Source organism: Sardina pilchardus, chromosome 1 (genome assembly GCF_963854185.1).
Source record: "Sardina pilchardus chromosome 1, fSarPil1.1, whole genome shotgun sequence".
Taxonomy (NCBI): Eukaryota; Metazoa; Chordata; class Actinopteri; order Clupeiformes; family Clupeidae; genus Sardina; species Sardina pilchardus.
Window position 1 is genome coordinate 9173267 of NC_084994.1, and position 12134 is coordinate 9185400.

Genomic DNA, 12134 nt, shown 5'->3' on the forward strand with positions numbered 1-12134 from the left:
AACATTACTGCTAGAAATCATCGATAAGTTAGCTAATCAACCTGGTTAGCATTGTTAGTAAAGTTAGCATTGCTAGCATAATTAGCATTTTTAGCTTAACTGCTAGAAATCATTAGCTAAGTTAGCTAATCAACATTTTAACATGAATAGAAATCATTAGTTAAGTTAGAACTGGAATGTTTCATCTTTAAACTGTCTACCTTCACACTATCAACTCTCTGTAAACTATGCAACCACCATGTTTACCCTAGCTACACCTTAGTAACCATATCTACATTATCTATCTTTTTTAGCATTTTCATGCACTGGTAATTCCTTGGAATTGCATTTCTAGTTCTTCTTCTAACGCACGCAATTCAGCTTGGACCGTTTAACGTAGAAACTTCATTCAAACTTTGTTGCGTAGGTCTCGCTTATGCCATGTGTGCTTTGTATTTTTCAACTTTGTAACTTTTATACTTTTTAAACTATGAATTAAAAAACGATTTCCCCATAGATTTAACATTGAGCTATTTCCCCATAGACTTAACATTGCTCATTATGACATCACGGCAGCAATTAGAATGTTACGCCAGGTGGCCAGTCCAGGTGCAGCAGCTCTCTCTCTCTCTCAGGCACACTGGCTCTCTTGAGACTACATTTTCTGTTCCCCTGTCAACTGTATCAACATAAGTCTTCCTAATTCCATCCAACTTTCTATCCATTCATCTTCTTCAAACCATTCACTCACCCACCCATTCTAAACAGTCTGCCTATCAACATCAATTATACGATCTACATTCAACTTTTAAACAATCTACTCTGTCTCAGGCTTTAAGGACACACTCTGGCTCTTAAGACTAGCCAGTTAAATTGATTACACCTGTATCTCTATCCACTACTCTCAGTAGAGAGCTGTGTCTCTCCACTCTACAAGAATATAAGGCACATTCCATCCAACATTCTATCCATTCATCTTCTTCAGACCATTCACTCATCCACCCATTAAACTGTGTATCAACATCTATTAAACAATCTGTCTATCAACATCCATTAAACTCTCTGTCTATCAACATTAATTAGACTATCTACATTCAACTTTTAAATTATTTACTCTGTCTCAGGCTTTAAGAGTACACTCTGGCTCTCTTAAGACTAGCCAGTTAAATTGATTACACCTGTGTCAACTACTCTCAGAGAGCTGTATCAGTGTCTCTCTTAACAAGAATATAAGGCACATTCCATCCAACCTTCTATCCATTCATCTTCTTCAGACCATTCACTCATCCACCCATTAAACTGTCAATCAATATCTATTAAACAATCTGCCTATCAACATCCATTAAACATTCTGTCTATCAACATTAATTAGACTATCTACATACAACTTTTAAAGTATTTACTGTGGGTCCCTCTCAAGCAGCGTTTATATGTCCTCCCTCGCTCCTCGATCCTCAATGATCTACATAAAGAAAGATAGAAGAAGGGCTAGACTATCCCATTGTTGCCGCTCCATCATTCTTTATGTAGATCAGTGAGGAGCGAGAGAGGACGCGTAAACGCTATATGAGAGGCACCTTCTGTCTCAGGCTTTAAGCATACAATCTCATTAAGACTACAGATCCTGTTTCACTACTTCCTCTGTCCACAACTGTTTCAAAATAAAGGTCCTCACTGCAATAATACACTATTAAATCATTTAACCACTGAAACTACTCAACTATTAAACTGTTCAACCATTCCAACTGTCAGTTATCATCCACTATGCCTCCAGTCAACTACATGAAACCTCCATGTACCTAGCAACCAACATAGCAACCATTAAAATTAAGTGTTTATGACCGTTTCTATAGCAACCAACATGATTATACTGCAGTAACTTCTTGTTTCATGATAGTGGCCACCATGGAGACCCTAGCAACAAATGTTTCAAAATAAAAGTCCTCACTAACAAGTTAGCTAGTTAGCATGGTTAGCATAGCTAGCATTGTTAGCATAGTTAGCATTTTTAGCATAACTGCAAAAAATCATCAACTAAGTTAGCTAATCAACCTGGTTAGCATTGTTAGCAAATTTAGCATTGTTAGCATAGTTAGCATTTTTTGCATTACTGCTAGAAATCATCGGTTAAGTTAGCTAATCAACCTGGTTAGCATTGTTAGTAAAGTTAGCATTGCTAGCATAATAAGCATTTTTAGCGCAACTACTAGAAATCATTAGCTAAGTTAGCTAATCAACATTTTAACATGAATAGAAATCATTAGTTAAGTTAGAACTGGAACGTTTCATCTTTAAACTGTCTACCTTCACATTATCAACTCTCTGTAAACTATGCAACCACCATGTTTACCCTAGCTACACCTTAGTATTAACCATATCTACGTTATCTATCTATTTTTGCATTTTCATGCACTGGTAATTCCTTGGAATTGCATTTCTAGTTTAACAAATGTGATTTTGAAGTAGCCTATTAAATCTGGTACAATTGATAACGATTGGTCATGACCTACGTACCGCGCATTTGATGGACATTAGGAGCGCTCAATAAACAGATCCGGGCACCACGCTTCAAATACGAGAAAATGCCTGCGTCCCAGACCTCAGGTGCTTCTCAACATGCCTCCTCGATCCTCGAGGGGCGTTCCCACTGATCTATAACTTACACTGGATAGACTATCCCATTGTTTTCGCCCCATCATTCTTTATGTAGATCAGTGAGGATTGGGCCCGAGGAGCGAGGGAGGACGTATAAGCGCTGAATGAGAGGCACCCCTCATCTGGTGTTATCCAGGCTGTAGGTGGTGATCATGTAGTGGTTAAGGACCTGGGCTAGCGTGCAGTAGTCTGTAGGGTGGTGATAGTGTAGTAGTGGTTAAAGGAACACTTCACCGTTTTTTCATATTGAACTACGTTATTCGCTTAATTAAGATCAGTTGATACATACCTCTCAAGTTTCAGGTAAAAGGGATAAGTATATTGTGTGGCGGAATAATATTGGGAGCACTTAGCGCTTAGTAATATCCTCACTCCAAAGTGAAACTGAAAGTGCAAGAGTGAGGATATTACTGCGCCACACAATATAGTTATCCCTCTATAGTTACCTGCTTAGAAATGCACCATGTTTTAATTTGTCTCACCATACTTGGTCGTGTGACTACTCGTGTAACTGTATTTTAATAGGGAAAACATGGAGGTGTTTGGTCGCTTCTATAACTTCATCTCTGTTTGGATCCTAATGAATGCATTGGGCTAGCTAAGTGCTATCAAAGTTGCGCCGCGCGCCAGAGCCAGTGAGTGCACGCATTGAAACATGAGAGGTAGGTATCAACTCATCTTAATTAGGGGAATAACGTGCAGCCTGAAAGTTGTCGGTTCAAGTGTCACCCGGAGTAATCGGAGACCTCCGAAAGGTCAGAGTGTGGTACCAGGATTTGAAAACACTGGCATGCAATTTTTATTATTATTGTACATGTTATGGACCCTGCCTGTGAATCTGTAATAAATATTTATTGAATTGATTGTGAAAAGTCATTATTTTCATTTTTGATGTTTGATAATAACATTATCACCAGTATAGTTATTTTCTTTTCTTTTTAAAACAAACAAAAAAAAACCCCAATCCGTTCATACAGTATTGGACAAAGAGTCAAACTCAACAGCAGGTCTTCTGTGAGTGCATCAAAATGGTTAGGAGAATTAGGCTATATAGCGCAACACAGGTTTTCTAAATGGTTAGGAGAGGAGTGCCATTTGTGAAGACTGCCCTAGCGCACTGCTTGTCTGTCTGTCTCTCTCTCTCTCGCTCTCTCTCTCTCTCTCTCTCTCTCTCTCTCTCTCTCTCTCTCTCTCTCCTCTTCACACGCACACACAGACACACCCACGCAGACATACGCTCTCACAGTTACAGATTTTAGTCAAATTGTTTTTTTTCCAAAATGAAATTAAACAGTGTTTTATTTATTTATTTATTATTTTTGTACTGATCATTTGTGGCAATCCATGTATTGTGGACAATACAAAAGTATCAAAATGAATATAATGTATTCTCCTATTTCTATTTCAGCTTGAAAGTAAAATAAAGTAAAGGAATGTGTTTTTGTAAATAAAAAAAAAAGCAAAAAAAACAGAACACCCCTTGTCTTGTGGGTCAAATTCAAATATATAATGCACCGTGACCAGAGAGGTAAATATAAATCAGTACTGGGCTGCTAGGTGAACTCATTTTCTGGGTTATTTTGACCCATCATGTTTGTAAGAATGACCCATAGTCGGTTTGGTAAAGGTAACCCAATTTAGAGTTAAATTGTCACCAACCGAAAAGTTCTTTTAACCCAACCTTGGGCTAGGAATAACCCAATTTGTTTTCCACCCCGCCTTTTTTATAGGGATATTGTAGGCTTATGTTACACTGATGGATAGACATTTGTTTAAATTCAATTTCAAGACAGAAGCTTTAGAAAAAGATTGGATAGTCTCCAAATGTGTAAGTGTCTCAGTAGCCTAACCCTATTATATTTAAAGCCTTACAGAAGCAGAAGGCTGAATCTCCCAATGTATGCAGTCCAACTCCGTTCCATGTGGTGGCAGTATTGCATAGTTGTGTGGCTGGTCTGCTAACCAAGAAGAATTTCGTTTAGAAACATTTTCTGGAGTACTTCACGGAACCACCTCGTTCGTTCAGCAATGCTAAATTTAGTGGAGATAAACACTGTTTGAAGCTTAATGTAAACGTAGCACTGTTGCTTGAGGCTTATGCTATGTAGCCCATAATTCGATATAACTTCGAATGGGGTTGTCTTTGGCTTGCTGATATGGATCTCGGAGCGCCGTTGGGCTCCTGACCGAAGTGACTGAAGCAAACCCGTTTGGTGCTATGATTACACGTCTAGATGAAGAAGAAAAGCCATTTGCAGAGTCCAGCGTTGATTACAATGCATCGACACAGACAACAATGGAGAGTGACTCGAAGAAAGAACACGATGAGCACGAGTATCTGCTGGAAAGTAAGTCCTCTCAGACAGCAGGGGTGGGGGACCGTATGGAACACCAGGGGGCAGGATCTGGAGGGTTAGCTTCAGCCAGTTAGCATGGCGTTTTGCCTTCGCAGTTGCAGCAGTTGCAGACTCTTACAATCATACAATGCATGCTGCTCGAAACACAACACATGGAGGTGCACTCTGTTGGTAAGTTTAATATGCGTTGGCTTCATTTTGTCTGCCTGCAAATGTAAGTTTAACAAACTGCAAATTTACACTGGGTGCAGCACAAATACCAGGATCATCTTACATCCAATTCTTTCACACTAACATACGGGCCATAACCATGTCAATTATATCATCACATAATGAACATCTCATATTTCGAGACAAGGGGCAAGATTGAACTTCTTCACCACCATTCCCAAAATGTTATCCCAACCAATTAAATGCATTTTCGCATAATAACGACCCCCCCAGCAAAATCACGTTGAAAAGTCGTTGAAAAGACGTCTTGTCAAGTCGTCGAAACAACGGCCCAGTTTGGTTTAAAAGTGAAAGGTTAGATGACGTCTTTTCATGGTTGTTGAAAAGACGTCTATGGAAAGACGCCTTTTCAACGTTTAAATTTGGTTGAAACCACGTCTTGTTTAGGTGCTGCCATGGACCTACTTTCAACCAGAATTTTGCTGTTATATATTAATTTATAAGCCTATATTATCCTATTATAGGCTTTTAAATAATGTGCATTAAGCACTTACTAACTTTACCATTACCCATACTATTGCTGTTAAAATAAGCCTATATTATCCTATTATAGGCTTTTAAAATGTGCATTAAGCATTTTCATTTACCAACTTAACCATCTAGATGATAAATACATAATCTAATAGGCCTACATTACAATAGCAAGCTAGGCGTAAACAAACAGTCAAACAAACGTTATCCATTTCATTGTAATTTTATTTAATTCTTGAAGTCTCCGCCACCGGACCGTCCAGGTTCATCATGTTTAAGATGATCTGCCTCAGCTCTCCCGATGTCACGGTCAGCCTTGTTGCTCCATTTTTCACCGCAGCTGAAATGACAGGAAACATTTTCATTAACAGTGTTTCCCATACATTGAGTAATCTGTGGCGGGCCGCCACGAAATAATGTTCTATGTTGTACGATTGAAATTATTTTTAAATCATGTTATCAATTGAATCACTTTCATTGAGCTGCGCGCACGCAGCTTTTTCTTTGCCCGAATGAAACCACTGCCTCTGCATGTGCATTTAACAAAACATTAACGATTGTTGAAGGATTGTTGTTGCCACATACGGCGAGCTAAACTGCTATTAATTCTGCTTAACATGCGGCGCAAATGTGTTCAAAACGGCGGCATTCAAGTGAACTTTTGCTAACGTCTCACAACGTAGCCCACATTAGGGAGACTAAACTAAGTTATGCATTCGAGCCGTATCTCTAAGCGTTAGAATAGTGTAACGAAGAGACTCTTGTGTGGTCTCAACCGCTGACCGGCCCGCTGACCGGCCCGCTGGCCGGTGAAGTACCCGATCCAACGCTGCCTCCACAGCAGCTTACGAGGAAAACCCCCTGACTGGGAAGCGACAATCAGTCCTCACTCCTACATCCCCGGCCTTAGCTAGCGTCTCCTAACCCTCTCTGGCTTCACCGCGGGCAGCCCTGAACACGCAGGTGTTATCAATTACAATGTACAATTCCATTCACATTGATTTCCCCCACAGATCCGCCCCCACACAAGAGTCTCTTCGTTGACACTATTCTAACGCTTGGAGATACAGCTCGAATGCATAACTTAGTTTAGTCTCCCTAATGTAGGCTACGTTGTGAGACGTTAGCAGAGTTAACTTGAATGCAGCAGTACGGTGTACATTTTAGGACCGTACAGCAGCCGTTTTGAACACATTTGCGCAGCATGTTAAGCAGAATTAATAGCAGTTTAGCTCGCGCGAGTCTCCTCGTTACGTTTGGATGTCGAATTTAGCATGCTAACAGGTACTTTTCTCTTCCGCTGTCGTGAATGAACAGCTGACAGCGCGGCCGCATTTAGAAGGCGTCACGACGTGATTATTTCTGAGATTCTGATATGTTTTCAAAACTGGAATTTATTGTGCATACGTCATGGTTGAAAACTCATCAGAATCTCAGAAATAATCACGTCTGCAGTCGTCTTAAAACGGCTACATCAAGTCAAACCAGACCGACATAAAAAAAACACACCTCCAAAGTGTAGTTTTAGGTTGTTTTGGATAGAAGCGTCTGCTGATTGACTAAATTACCAAATGCGGGGGGGAAAGGAAAATGTATAGCACACTAAAGCATAGGGAAATATAAATGTATTTCACTCACAGCATTAAGGGCCCTGTTGGTTGTGGTTAGCGGAGGGAGGTCCCAGGAAGAGGCCACGTTCTGTACCCTTCCCATTTCTTCAGCTGATAGGTTTGATTCCACCTCCAGCTTGAAGATGGAGAGCATGAAAGAGATACATAATGGTTAGACAGTGTGTTAAAAGTTTATAGAATCATAATAGTGGGTCCACCAGTTGACTCCTCAGTTTTTCTAAAATCATTATAAAATCAAAGACCCACAGTCTTTTGGGGGCAACACACAAACAACAACAAAACAAAATAAAAACACAACATAACATCAAACATTAGTATTTTCTATGTAAACATACAAGCCTGATTGTTTCTCTAATGTCCAGGTCTGCACAGTCCTCCAGGTTTACTGTAGCCGTGTCTGGGCTCCCACGAAGCAGTATGGACAACCACATCACAGAGTCCAGACAAGCAGGGTCCTCCATGAAGGAAAGAGTGCCCCACAATTATCCCAGCCACAATGAACATATCACTGAGAAAGGGAGAAGCTGAGGGGACCAAATGACCAGGCTCTCCTTCAAAGTGGTGTAACAATGGTGTTTGCTGTTTCAAAAAAAAAAGACAAAAAAGCAAAGTTAGAATAAAACAACTTTGCTTGCTACAACACTTAGAAATAATAAAATTCAGTACATAGTGAACCGTACACTGTTCAGATTCTTCAAAGTCATCCAGCAGTTACTTTAGCTTAGAATAATGGCTTCAAACACATTTTGAGACAGAACTTGAAATAATAGATGAAAATGGTTTTACGTAAAGTTTTTTTTTTTTACCCTGAGTAGCATTCACCATCTGACAGTACTAGCAGTTGCAGTTCTGGAAGTTGATGGTAGATCTTCCAGGGACACACTTAAGAGTTGATGTGCTGAGAAGACAAATGAGCAAAGGCTTTAGAAAAAGCAACAGTTACACAGAAAAATGACAGGAATCCCAGACCTCAAAAGCAGCGTCTAGTAAAAACACGCTGGAAGTGTCACTTCTTACATAACCAATTTCCAAAAATAATCATTAAACACAAACCCATCAGAACTTATTGACACAGTCTATAACACAGGAGGAAGAGGGAGACACACACACAGACCAGGAAACCAGGGGACACAAAGGGACCACAGGGGATAGTCCAACAAGGGGGTACATAGCTTCGGCGCTACAATACAATCACATAAACACACAACTAGTTTCCCCTACCTTTCACTTTAAAATACCAACATATTGCACAACCTGGGCATCTGAGCCTCGACAATGATGACCACTCTGTTACTACTCTGTGCCAAATGACAGTCAATAAATAGATAGATATTACTATCATTATTATTCATAATAATAATAATAATAACAACAACAACAATAACACTATTAACATGCTGCACAACTGGTCAACAGGTTCTCCACGTCTGGTAATGATGACTGCTTGCTATGAACCATAAACAATACATGGAGAGTGGGCCTAATAGCGATTCTGGTATTTAAAATAGTCCTGTTGGCAACAAGTACAAGTTGTTGCTACCAAAATGCTACAACAAAAAATGAAGTGGATAACAGCGCGCTGCTTGTCTACTCTAGTCTAGTGTATCTAGCAGGACGGTGGAGAGATATCCATGGTTACAAAGGACTCTTCGGGACGGGTAGATCTAGCCGCGAAAAAAATTCAAATTTTCGCGCTACCTTTGTGAACGTTCTAAGCAGGTCCACGAAATCATGCGTGTTGCAATCAGGTTCCTAACTTCCTACGTTACCACAAACGGCCCTAAATTGTGTCGAATAGATCAGACAGAAAATACTTTCCTTTCATAGAGATAACGGGACCTAACAGCAATTACAAACGGGTTTCAAGTCCGACTACATTATCAGCGGTAGAGTGAATTAACACAGAAGAATTTCTCCACTCAAGTAAAACTAGCCCAGGACAGGTTAAGTTAGCATGGTAACATACAGATCCTCGATTACTCCGCTGTCCGCATAATCATCTCTGATAGCACTGTTGATGGTGTTCAGAGCATTCGTCTCGTTTTGGCAAAACTGACTCTCGATCAAAATGTTACATTTCTACTTCCTAAATCATAGGCATAAACTCACTTACCTCAGTAGCAGGTTCCATCTTCACGCTGTTCTTCAACGGCTTCAACTGACTGTGTGTTTCAAACAAAGTTCGAAATGGGCTCGGCTACGGCTTCCCGCCTCCGTTCCTCTTGTACATGCGCAGAGTTCACTCCTGTCTCCTTTACGTGAACATTTATGTGATTTTTTTTTTTTATCAGAATTTTAATTACTCATTATTTCAATGACTGATTTTTTTCCATCTGAATTTTTCCTCTGATTTTTTTTTCAGAGGGGAGAAGGCTAAAAACAGAGTTGTCCGTCCATATCAACTGTTGCCATGAGTAAACAAACAAAAGTCACACACGCAGTTAACGGCAGCCAAGATGGCGGCGCCGGGCGCCCGTAGAGTTCGCGGCGGATTTGGGCAATCCCCGGGGGGGAAAGATGGTCGACAGGAACGATAATGTAGTCCTAGGTAGACTATAACTGATAATTTACATCAGGATTTAATTAGTTGATATGTGGTCTGAAAAAGGACGTGCTAAAGACGTCTTTCCTTAGACCAAAATGGGCCGGCCAAAACAAGACCATTATTCTACGTCTAATTTTGGTTGAAATCAGGGCCATGACGGACCGACGGGATTTAGCCCAAATATCAACGTTGAAATGACGTCGTGTGCTGGGGGGGGAGGGCAGTTGAAACGCATTCTCAGTCACCTCCTTTTTAGTGGTGTCAACAATAATCGATTCGGCGATGCATCGCGATGCGGGGCAAGCACGATTCAGCATCGATGCGGCGGTTTTGGTCTCTATGTCAGTGGTTCCCATTGGGGTTCGCCAGAGATCGCAGGCGCGATGTTGCCTAGGCTGTGGTTGTATTGTGAGGTTACCTAAATTATTCACTGCTCAAAAAAATGAAGCGAACACTTGTTTCTTCATATACCCTGTTGAGTGAAAGGCATATAATGTAAAGATCGGCTGCACCCAGGCTGCATCACCTAGCCTATAGGCTAAAATGTGTTGATGCCATAGCAACACCTACTTCACATCACCTAGGGCCATACAGGGCTCCAGACTAACTTTTTGCATTGGTCGCAATGGTGCACCTAGCTTTTTTTTTGTTTTTTAGGTACACCAGTGCAAAATCTAGGTGCACCCACATTTTTCATTGCATCGCCTTTAACGCCAAAAGGTCACCTTTTCATCGCTCTCCTTTCATATAATGTGAATGTTTTTTTTTTAACAATAATTGGGCGTAGAAAATACTTTAAAAAAAAATGAAACACAATACAAGGAGGAGTACGACCGTTAGATTGACGAATGAGCTGTGAAATGATACTTGAGGGTCATTGATATAATTGGCTGGAGTTTTTTTTAGCCCTGCCCGTTTCACAGATGATTGACGTGTTACATTTCCATTTCAGTGCTTCCAACTCAGTGGCTGTAAGTGGGTTAGGAATAGGATTTCAAGTGATTTTGCAAAAATGGCCAAAAAAGAGAATTCCATACCTACCTTAAAGCGTATCTAAATTAGCTACACTGCAAAAAATGGCTTGTCTAATAAAATCTAACCAAGTGTTTTAATCTTATATCAAGGCAAAAAAACTCATTTGTATTGCTTTCAGTATGAAAACACTTACCTAGTGCTTTCTTTTGATATCATTTCACTTCATTTAAGAAAAAAAGTCTTATTTTAAGTCAATTCTTCCTGAAAATAAGAAAAAAATATCTGCCAGTGCAGTAAGTAATTTTTTTTGTAAAACAAGCTAATTTATCTGCCAGTGCAGTAAGTCAATCTATCTTGATAAGACTCCTTAAAATAAGTCAAAGTCTACTTAAATTAAGTGAAATTATCTTTTGAGAGAGCACTAGGTAAGTATTTTCGTACTTAAAACAATACAAAATAGATTATTTACCTTAATATAAGATAATTACACTTGGTATGACATTTTACCGTGACTCAAAGAAGTGTAAACACGGCTGTGAGGCTGCGTGTACAAAACCGCTTGGAGGTTGTCTGCTCTAAGGTAGCCCAGAGCCATAGAAAGAGAGAGTTGCGACACTCTTTGATGTTGCCGCCACGATCAAAAGTTCCAAAAAAACCTGTGCTGAATCGCAGGAGGGTGGGATGTACTTCTGATGCTGGAAGGTGTAATCAATTAACTCATTGACTACTGACCAAGAGATTGGCTGTAAACAGTTCCAAAAGCCCCATAAAGAGGAAATAGCCTGGAAAAAGCGCTGCCATTTTTTCCTATGGAGGTCTATGGGAGTGTCGCCACTCTGTTTTATCTACCGCTCTGAGGTAGCCTAAGTAAAGCTAGCATATCAATTAAGTAGCTAAGTAAGTACATACTATCTGTAAAACTGGATGTAAGTTAACAGTTGTGGTTCTTTATAACATTGTTTATCAAAAGTAGTAAAGTTAAAACACTAGATACTTTATTATCCCGTAGGAAATTCGGGCAGCCTTTAGTTGTTAGCCTGTCAAGCACTGATTATGTTGCTATTGACTCAGACAATTTAGCAAGAGGTTGACTATCACTGGAGGCTATAAAATCTGCAAAACTGAACGTTGCAGTTGTGGTTCCATCTAGTATTGTTACTGAAAGCAGTGCTTAACATTTCACCAACAAATCAACACGTGTTGCTATCTGTAAAGTCATGACATATTTGCTCAGTAGCAACCGCTAACCATGTTGTTATACCGAGATAGCAAGGGGGGGTTGACGCTGGT

The 12134-nt window shown here is 40.0% G+C and overlaps 1 long non-coding RNA gene across 1 annotated transcript; it reads right to left on the minus strand.

Moving 5' to 3' along the window:
- Positions 1 to 5885: 5885 nt before the first annotated feature.
- Positions 5886 to 10078, minus strand: LOC134097288 (uncharacterized). The gene is made up of 5 exons (XR_009940905.1): positions 9438 to 10078; positions 8131 to 8222; positions 7660 to 7903; positions 7332 to 7439; positions 5886 to 6033 (listed from the first exon to the last, which is right to left on the minus strand). It is a non-coding gene; the product is annotated as an uncharacterized LOC134097288 (long non-coding RNA).
- Between the last annotated feature and the right edge of the window lie 2056 nt (positions 10079 to 12134).